This window comes from Sorex araneus, chromosome 10, assembly GCF_027595985.1.
Source record: "Sorex araneus isolate mSorAra2 chromosome 10, mSorAra2.pri, whole genome shotgun sequence".
Lineage (NCBI taxonomy): Eukaryota > Metazoa > Chordata > Mammalia > Eulipotyphla > Soricidae > Sorex > Sorex araneus.
In genome coordinates, this window is record NC_073311.1 from 19,247,841 (window position 1) to 19,258,344 (window position 10,504).

Here is a 10,504-nt window from a genome sequence, read left to right on the forward strand (position 1 = left end):
AAAACAAAAGTTTTGCAATAGAAAGTAATTTTTGTACCTAAATTATAAAAAGAGCTAGGGGCTGAAATCTGCTTTTGTGGAAATGAATAAACCCTTCTCAATTCCACATGGCCCTTGTCTGTTTGACACTTTCAACCTGGTAAAGGCAAAACTGAAAGTTAAATATGTCCTCAGAGAATGTATCTTTTTCCCAACAAATGCATAATATACTTCTAACAGCTCTTTCATTTTCTGGAACCCATTAACCACTTTCAAAGCAAAGGTCTTTCTCAAGGTCACTGTCCTAAGGCAAGTTGAACCAACGTTGCCTTTCTTCATGACCTTGTGCTCCAAGTTCAGATTTTTCAAATATTTTTATTATTTTCATTTCATGCCTTTTTTTCTTAACAAAACTCTGAACCAGATGAGTGTGACTATAAACATAAAGCCTCTTTATTTAGGGGCAACTACTCTTCCCAGAAATCAAGGAAACTATCTTAGAGAGGAATTTTTAGCATAAGCTAAAGGGGACAAAACATTTCATTTTGCTAATCTACATGGTTTATAATACAAAAAGAAATAGCTGCTTTACCTTATTTCTGAGCTACACTTTCACAACAGTTATGGGAATTAAAAATTAGTCATGCCCACCCCATATATACATATATATATGTATGTATATATATATATATATATATATATATATATATATATATATATATTGCTTTTTGGGTCATACCCAGCGATGCACAGGGGTTACTCCTGGCTCTGCACTCAGGAATTACTCCTGGTAGTGCTCAGGGGACCATATGGGATGATGCTGGGAATCAAACCCGGGTCGGCCACGTGCAAGGCAAATGCCCTACCCGCTGTGCTATTGCTCCAGCCCCCCTAATACTTTATAAAGCATTTAAGCATTTTTCTGTTAGGGCAAAGAAGCTACATAAATTACATAAGTTATATGGGCTTAAGTTTTTAAAGATAGATTAGAGTATTTTAATCATGATGTTTATTATGGTTACTTTTTATTTTTTTTATTTTTTTTTAAATTTTTTTATTGAATCACCAAGTGGAGGGTTACATAGTTCTCAGGATTATGTCAGTTATATAATACTCAAACACCCTTCCCTTCACCAGTGCCCATCTTCCATCACCAACCCCCCCAGTATATCTGCCGCCCCCTCCCACCTCCCCAGTCCCCACCCTTGTACATGATAAGTTTCACTTCGTTTACGCTTATCTCGATTACATTCCATGTTTCAACACACAACTCACTACTGTTGCTGGTGTTTCCCCCCAAAAAGAAAAAGACAGTCCTATTGCCAAGGAGGCATTTGATAGTTCTCCATTGCTAAGAATATAGAGATATTAAGTCCCGCTGTTTGTTACATAACTTTTCTTTTTCCCCCTTGCCCCGCTTCACCGAGTTCACGCCTGTTTAGTAATCGCCACGCTGTCTGACAAAGGGAAAAAAAACCGAAGAGGATGGTTATTTCCCGTCATCAGTCGGCGTGGGGCTCTGGCTTAGTTGATAGTCTAGTAGAGTGTCTGCAAGCAGTTTCTGGAACCAAAGGTCTTGCGCTGGTATCGGCTCCGGCTCGAGATTCCACCAGTGTCCCGCTGTTGTATTATGGTTACTTTTTAAAAATGGCACTTTCCCAATAACTTGCATGATTTCTTAATCTTTTTTCTCCTGTGAGTACTCTTTGTCTTCAACTTTATTATCTTCTGTTAAGGCACTATTTACTTATGTTTTCTTTTCTAATAGAGCTTTGCAGATCTAGCTCTGATTATATGTTTTTTATTTTGCTTATAGCAGAGTATTTCTGGCTTTACTTTTACTTGATCCTTCAGAGCAGCTCATTTTATCTATTTTGGCTTAACTCCGTAAATGTTTTTTTTTTCTTTTATTTTTATTTTTATTTTTTTGCTTTTTTTGGGTCACACCCAGCGATGCTCAGGGGTTACTTCTGGATTTGCACTCAGGAATTACTCCTGGCGGTGCTTGGGGGACCATATGGGATGCCGGGGATCGAACCCAGGTCGGCCGCATGCAAGGCAAATGCCCTACCCGCTGTGCTATCTCTCCGGCCCAACTCCGTAAATGGTTTTGCTTCATGTTTTTCCCTTATTTTCATTTGGTGATATCACCCTTTTTGATCATGCTTCTCCTTTATGTACGTGTTCAATCAACAGTAACATTCTGTCTCTTCCTCCACTTTGCCTCTCTGTCCATATTTTCTTTCATGTTTCTACTTGTCACTGTTTTCAGAGGAAAAGGTAGTTCTTCCAGTTCTTACTAAAAATATTGACTCCGCCTTTTTATCTATTTCTCCAGTGGTCATTTTTGTTTGTTGGTTGATGGTACAGTGACAGGGTTCAAGTCTTCATATATGCAGAAATGTGTACTCTACCACTAAACTCTATCCTTGATCCATCTTCAGAATTTAGTCAGGCCAGAGATGTCATTCACTCATAGAGCACTTGCTTCATAGGTGTGAGGCCCTGTGTTTAATCTTGCAAAAACAAATGAAAAAACATCCCAGAACTACTTGGAATAGTTCATATATAGTTCATATATATAACATGTATTAATATAATATGTATTAATATTTAATATACTAATATATGAGTACTGTTTCCCTTCCTTTAATATTATAAAAATGCTATCTGCCTTAAAGGTAGATTAGAGTATTTTAATAAAGCTGACATAAACTTGCTTGATCTTTGCTGTAGATATTTGTGATAGCCTCTCCAAAATACATTCTTCTTTCCCCCAGAAGTCTGAGTTTTTTGTTTGGAGGTCCATGTGGTTTCAGGAAAGTGAGTCCACATCCCTGGTTCAGGGTGAAAAGCTAGAATTCATCAAAGTCTTCTAACCACTAGTTTAGATTCCAGGTAGAAGGGCAGACACAGCCTAAAGCCTTTCCCACAGACCGAGCCTAAACACTGCAGGGGACTGAGCCCGTAGCCTGCTCACCTGTTCTGGAAGATGCTGCCCCCACCAAAATACTGGCAGGCATATACCATAAATTATTAAGTACCTATCAATTATAGTGTAGTGCATTATTTCCAATTGCTAACCAGCCTTACATTATTCTACAGAGAAGCCTGACTTATGGTTTTTAGTAGAAATTATGCAATATGTGGGCATTATATAAAGCCTCAAATGGTGTAGCCATTTTTGCTAGCCTAGAACCAGTTTGAAGATGATTCAACACAAAAAGAACAGACAGATAGAGCTAGAACTCTTAACAAACTATTCACCAAGTTAACCTATCTGCAGGGAATAAATGAATTCTCACTGCTGCTGAATCTATTTAAAGAGAGAATTTTCTGTTCAACAGGCTGTAGATTCTCCACTGAGTATGGTGATGAACGTTGTCATAAATTCTTTTATACTCCCCTCCTTTATCAGGTGAACTTTAGTTCCCCTCCCTCTGGGCCTGGGTTGGATTTAATGGCTATTCTAGAAATAATATAAAGTCAAAGATTCTAAGACTAAGTCCAGGAAGGCATGGTGACTTCCACCTTATCCTGCCCTCCTCAACTGTCTCTGTGGTTTGCTGGGGAGAGGAGAAGCCATGTGAGAAGCGCCCTCAAGCAGCCTGTGGAGGCGGCCTGCAAGGTAAGAGGCAAAGGCCACCATCAGCAAGCCAGAGCAGCTGAGCCTCCTGCCAATGAAAACAAGAGCTGACTTGGAAGGAGATCTACAGTCCTGTTAAATCTTGAAATTAAGCCAGTTTCAGCTGATCCTTTGCAGCTCTTGAGAGACTCTGAGCCTCTCACTGGGGCAATCAAAAAGGCCCTAGTGCCAAACCAATGATTATTTTTCAATCCTTACCCTACTTCATATCTTCTTGATGCATGGCACAATGTTGAATAAATATATGATTGTGTATATAGGCACCGAGTGAAATCTTCTAAAGAAGATCCATTCCATCAAAAGTTTCACACAGATGTTAACTTCTGTTTCAAGATAATGCTCTGAGGAGAAATAAGAATAAATTCTCAAGCCTACAACCACTAAGAATCTAATTTTGTACTCATCCAAAATTGTAATAAAAGGAGCAGAACATGTAAAAATATATTTTAGTAATTATTACCTCATATTTGATAAGAAGTAAGAGATATTTCTATAACAAGAGTGATATTCATTACAATTGTTTTGTTTGTTTGTTTGTTTTTTGAGCTCCAACCATGTAGATTACAACTTTCACATAGGAATTTTTTATACTAATATTATATAGAGTGTCTGAGGTGCTGAGTGTTGGTCAGGCAGAGTTGACAGCTGAAGAAGAGGTTTCTCCTGAGGTCATCCTTAGATGACTACAAGGAGTGCTCAAGGAGTGCTCATGTAATCCCATCAAGGGCCAAGATCCAGAGGTTATAAAACAAAGCTCCCGACCTCTTATAGCCTAGTTCTCCCTCTCAGAGAAGCTGGTAAGGTACCAAGAGCATCCTGCCTGCACGGAAGAGCCTGGCAAGCTCTCCGTAAAGTATTGAATATGCCAAATACAGTAACAATGATGAGTCTCATTCCCCTTACTTTGCAAGAGCCTCCAATGGGGCACCTTTGGGAAGAAAGAGTAAAGAGAGGCTCTTAAAATCTCAGGGGTAAAACAAATGGAGATGTTATTGGCGCTTGCTCGAGAAAATCGATGATCAATGGGATGACAGTAACAGTGATACAGTGAATATCATATAGAAAAAATATTTTCCACCAAATTTTAGGGGGGGAAACTTAGAATGCAGTAGGACTTACAAAAGAGTTATTTTTCCCTTATTGAAAGGGAACAGCATTAGAAAATTAGTATAATTTGGGATTTAAAAAGTAACATTTAGGTATATATTTTATTTCAAATACAGCTAAATAAGGTTTCCATCTGTATTTTCAACATTAACCATAACTCCAGAGGAAATCTCATTAAAATTTCCACTTGGAACAGCATATATATGACCTATATATACTTCTCTGGGAAATGATGTAAGGAAGGTTAACAAGATTTTAGAAATAATTCACAATGCTATAATTGATAGGTGCTTAATTATTTATGGTATTTGTCTGCCAGGATTTCTTTGTAATCCTCACACATGGGATTAAAAGTCATTTGTAAAATTAATCTTTTCTTGTAAAACAAAATAAAAGCTGTCATGTTTCTGCAGCTCTCACCTCATAATAAAAGTGTTGAGCTATTGAAAGCAGGTTAACAGTCTTAAAAATAATACAAGCTTCCATAAAGTCTATATTCATGTGTTTATAAGGAGAGCTGACTTAGATTTTACTTTAAACATCATCAACTCACACTGTTTAAAAGAGATTATAATTCCCATTTCTAATTCTTAAGTAATACTCTGTTAAGACACTCAAGTTTTTACCTGTCCCCATGTTCACTTCAATAGAAGACTCGGAACGTCAAGACAGGGTCAAGTTCTGCTCACCTGTCAATATGGCATGTTAATATGGTGTGATTAACTGCAGTGCTGATAATACAGTAGAACTCAAATACATACCTTCTCCATGAACTTATAAAACCACTGGAGTCTTTTGGAAAAGAATTTTGGGCTACCCTTACCAAATTCAGCTATAAAATTATAAGGAGTGAAGAAGGCCAGTGAGGCAGTACGGGAATTAAGACACTATTTGCCTTGCATACAGCCATCTTGGTTCAAACCCAGGTACTACTTTTAGTCCCCATGCACTGCCAGGAATGATCCCTAAGCATGGAGCCAGAAGTAAGGTGAACACTACCAGGTGTGATTTCACTACCCTCCACACACCCCCACCACACACACACTCCATCCCCACTTTCCAAAACACAAAATACAAAAACAAAAACCAGAATAATATGACAAATGGTGAATAGCCAAAGTTCTCTCACTGGCTGTTTCGTTTTATTTTTCAAGCCAACCACATATATTGTGACATGGTATCCACAAGTGTCCCATGCACATTTTGGTTTGTACTGTGGCCTTGCAAAATCAATCTCTTCTTTCCATTTTACAGGTGAGTAAGGTTAAGAGTCTATAACTGAAACTGAGTAACTTCCCCCTCAGTTTGTAAGGGGTAGAGCTAGGCTTCCAATATAATCTGGATCCAAACTACATACTCTTGGGGCTGGAGTGATAGCACAGTGGGTAGGGTGTTTGCCTTGCACTCGGCTGAGCTGAGTTGGATTCCCAGCATCCCATATGGTCCCCTGAGCACCGCCAGGGGTAATTCCTGAGTGCAGAGCCAGGAGTGTCCCCTGTGCATCGCCAGGTGTGACTCAAAAAGGAAAAAAAACCCAAACTACATACTCTTTTCCCAACAGGGCCTTTGAACAATTATTATTCCCTCCAATACAGCAAGAGCAAAATAAATATCTTCATTAGGTGACAATACAGACTGTCAGCTTATTGGGAGTAAATCTGAGTGAAGATTACAACAGGGAGTGGAGCCACAAACAATCATTGCTTGTCTTCAGTCAGCAAAGCAGGCCTGGGAAGGGATTCCTTCAGGGCTAGGGGGATGCAAACACATTAACAAGGCATAACTGGGGGTGGAGCTGTAGTACCGAGGGTAGGATGTTTACCTTGCACCTCACTGACCCAGGTTTGATCCCTGTCACCCCATATGTTCCTCAGAGCACTGCCAGCAGTAATTCCTTAGCCAGAGCCAGTAGTGAGCCCTGAGTACTGTGTTTTGAGTGTGACCCAGAAAGCAAAAGTATAAATAACTAAGAAGGCATCCCTGAGGAGCTAGAGAGAGAGAAACAGAAGTTCAGGTGCTTGCCTTGCATGTACTGGACGCAGGTTTTTTTGTTTTCTTTTCTTTTCCTTTAAAGATTTTTCTATATTTTTTCATTATACAGTACCTTTAAAAATTTTTAAATGTATTGGATTACCATGAGATACAGTTACAAACTTGTATGATTGCATTTTATTCGAACAATACTCGGGCACCCATCCCTCCACCAGTGCATTTTCCACCACCATTGTTCTCAGTGTCCCACCCGCCATCCCACCCTACCCCACTCCCTGCCTCTGTGGCAGGTACAGTCTTTTTTACTCTCTAATTTAGGGCATTGTGATTTGCGATACAGATACTTAGAGGTCATCGTGTTTGGTCCTTGGTCTACTTTCAGCACATATCTCCCAACCTGGGCTATCCCTCCAATCATCATTTACTTGGTGGTCCCCTCTCCTTCCTAACTGCCTTTTCCCCCAGCATGTGGGGCTGCCTTCCAAACCATGGTGTAATCTTCCTGGATCTTATCTCTACTGTCCTTAGGTGTTAAGTAGACACAGGTTTCTTCCCTGGATATGCGTATGATCCCCAGAGTCCTACCAGGAGCGATCCCTCTGAATGTGTAGGACCTAGGTTCTATTCATGGTGGTGCTCCTAACTAAAACAATAAAAAAGTGAGTGGATATTATGAGCCTGTGTGCAAAGATTGTTCTGTTGTGTTATACTGAAGAGTGTAAAATGGGGGTATATCAATAAGGACTGTGAGGGAGGATCTTTGGCACTTAGGTGATGGTGCAGAAGTGTTGTAGCTTTGCACATCAATAGCACAAACATTGGCAACACTGTAAAAATGCAGTACCTGAATAATAATTAATAATTGGATTAACAGGGAACCCATATGCTCACATCAGTCTATATACATCCATCTGCATATGCATACCCATAGGTGTACACTAAAAAGGGTGCACACTAAACTTTTAATAGTTCTTTGCTTTAACTGTATCTTATCTCTTTGTTGACCAATTTCTCTACCATAAATGAGAAACACTCGTATAATTTCTTAAAAGAATGATACTTTGGACTGAAGCAATAGTACAGCTGGCAGGACAGTTGCCTTGCTCCCAGCCAACCTGGGTTCCATCTCCAGCATCACACTCTGCACCTATCAGGAATGATCCCTGAGCACAGAGCCAGGAGTAATCCCTGAGCACTGCTGGGTATGGCCCTAAAACTGAAAAAGAAAATATATGCTTGCTCGTGAGATCTTGTGTGTGTTTCCTGGTTCCTCCCACATGCACCAAATACAGTACCTGGTATCTAGGCCTGGGGTCCCTGGTGCCCAGCAGTGTGTAATTGCTGCCATACAGCCAGATGTATGTAAGCATCACAACTAAATTCATAATGACAACAAAGAGAAGGGCAGAAAAACTGACGTGGAGCTGGGGAGATGGCTCAAAGGACAGAGACAAAAGCTCCCTCCCATCTAATCCCTGACACTGCACGGTCCCCCAGAGAACTCTCAGGGATGACCTCCACAAGTTTTGTGTATGATTAAAAAATAAAGATGCCTATTGTTTATGTGTGTATGAGGTTCATGACTAAGAAATACATATCCTGCCTCTTTGTGTCTTGTAGATCTCTATCTTCAAGATACAGTCCACAGAGTTAAATCTTGGAAATAACTTCAGAGCATAGAGCATTTCAGTTCAGGTTGTATTATCAAATTTCTAAGTGTCTGGATGCATTTCGGGGGAAGGGACTTCCCAAGAAGCGCTGAAGGAACCTGGGGACCACTCCCAGTCATATGGACCTGCCTATGCTGGCCAGACAGTTCAATGACTGTGACCAGCAATGAGGTGCTGCTCAGACCCCAAAGCGCTGACGGCGCCAGAGGCTAGTCTAGGACAATGATGGAGGGACGAGGTTGCCTGGTGGAGGGTATGGGGTTGCATGTAGGAACCCTATCATTAACATTAATAGTATTTAAACCAACAGCGTGTTGGGCATTTGCCTTGCATGCGGCCGACCCGGGTCAATTCCCAGCATCCTATATGGTCCCCTGAGCACCGCCAGGAGTAATTCCTGAGTGCATGAGCCAGGAGTAACCCCTGTGCCTTGCCGGGTGTGACCCAAAAAGAAAAAAAAAAACAACTAGTATTTAAACCATGGTGAGTTAAAAAAAAAAAGTTAAATAAAGTAACTGTATCTATCATAGCAATTTATAAATGCTGGGTAACATTTCTTAACTTATAGGAGAAATTCCCTAAGTAGATTGTGACAGTTATTAGTAGAAACGAATTTTGGGCTCTGGTCAGAGTCACACCGATTAATTGTACCTTTCCTTCTCAGATAATTTTCTTTTGTGAGGTCTGCAGCTCAGGATGAAACACATTCTCTTTCACCTTAAGCCACAATTCTCTTTTTAACATTGTAAGTCAAAAACAACAACAACAAAAATCTCTTTTAATCCTACAAGTAAACTTCATTTACTACAAATGACTTCACTTCCTACAGTTTCCCAGAAAAACCTGCCCAAACTTCTGCCTTACTTTTGAATCACCTTTCAGTCAGCAAGTGATTTTGTGTTATTTTGTCTTTCTAAGTTTTGTTTCTCACTAAAGCCGTTATAAGTTGTTTTTTATGGTTTCAGTGTGGATTATACGATTATATAATTAGCATATGTATCCAAGTCCTTGTCAAATAAAAAAGCTTTGAAGGGATCAAGTATTTTTAAAAATTTTATCCCTAACTTTCATTTTCTTGACCCATCCCTTTCTTTCCCTCTCACTCTTTCTTTTCTTCCTTCCTTCCTTCCTTCCTTCCTTCCTTCCTTCCTTCCTTCCTTCCTTCCTTCCTTCCTTCCTTCCTTTCTTTCTTTCTTCTTTCTTTCTTTCTTTCTTTCTTTCTTTCTTTCTTTCTTTCTTTCTTTCTTTCTTTCTTTCTTTCTTTCTTTCTTTCTTCCTTCCTTCCTTCCTTTCCTGCACCCAGAAGTGCTCAGGGGTTATTGCAAGCACCCTACCTGCTGCACAATCTCTCTGGCCCAATCACTTCCTTTTTCTACATCTACATTTTCCCGCTCACCAAATCGTATTGGTCATTCTTTTTTTTTTCTTCAGAGTCATTTTCACAAAATGAACGAGTTTTCATTAGCATACAAGCTACTGCATGAAGAACAGCAAACCGGAAAATCATGCCAGGGTATGTATGTGGAATGAGGGCTTGGGGCACCCATCAGCTGAATAACGTTCTCTTCAGGGCAGCCACTTGCTCCTGCAGAGTCACACAGAAACCCTTCTTTTGAAAATGGCTGACAGTAAAACTGTCAACTCTAGAATTTTCCAAGCTGGATTCTAAGAAACGTGGAGTTTCTTACATTGTTAATGGGTACTTTGCAAACTGAATTAATTCTTTTTATCAAATAAGTTTTGAGAAGCAGTTAACATTTTATCTTCCTCTAGAAAGTTTTATACAAGACACAAACATTTGACCCATTCCTAGCCTTGTTTGATTACAGAAACTTTTTCAAAGCACCCATTAATAACACTTGGAGTACTAATGTCCTAAGAGATGTCATTTGAAAATGATTGTGGTTTCTATTTCTTTCCTCAGTATTATAGAAGAGGACAATAACAACTTTTTAGTTCTTAATGTATTTCACAGTGGATTCAATTGCAATATGCTAGTAACTTCTGATTGTGTCTCTATGACTGACAAGATTTTTCCTTGACCATTGGTATTTTGTGCTAGGTTGCTAACCTGTGGTGAGCTTTTTCTGAGGTGTTCTCAGTTGGAATA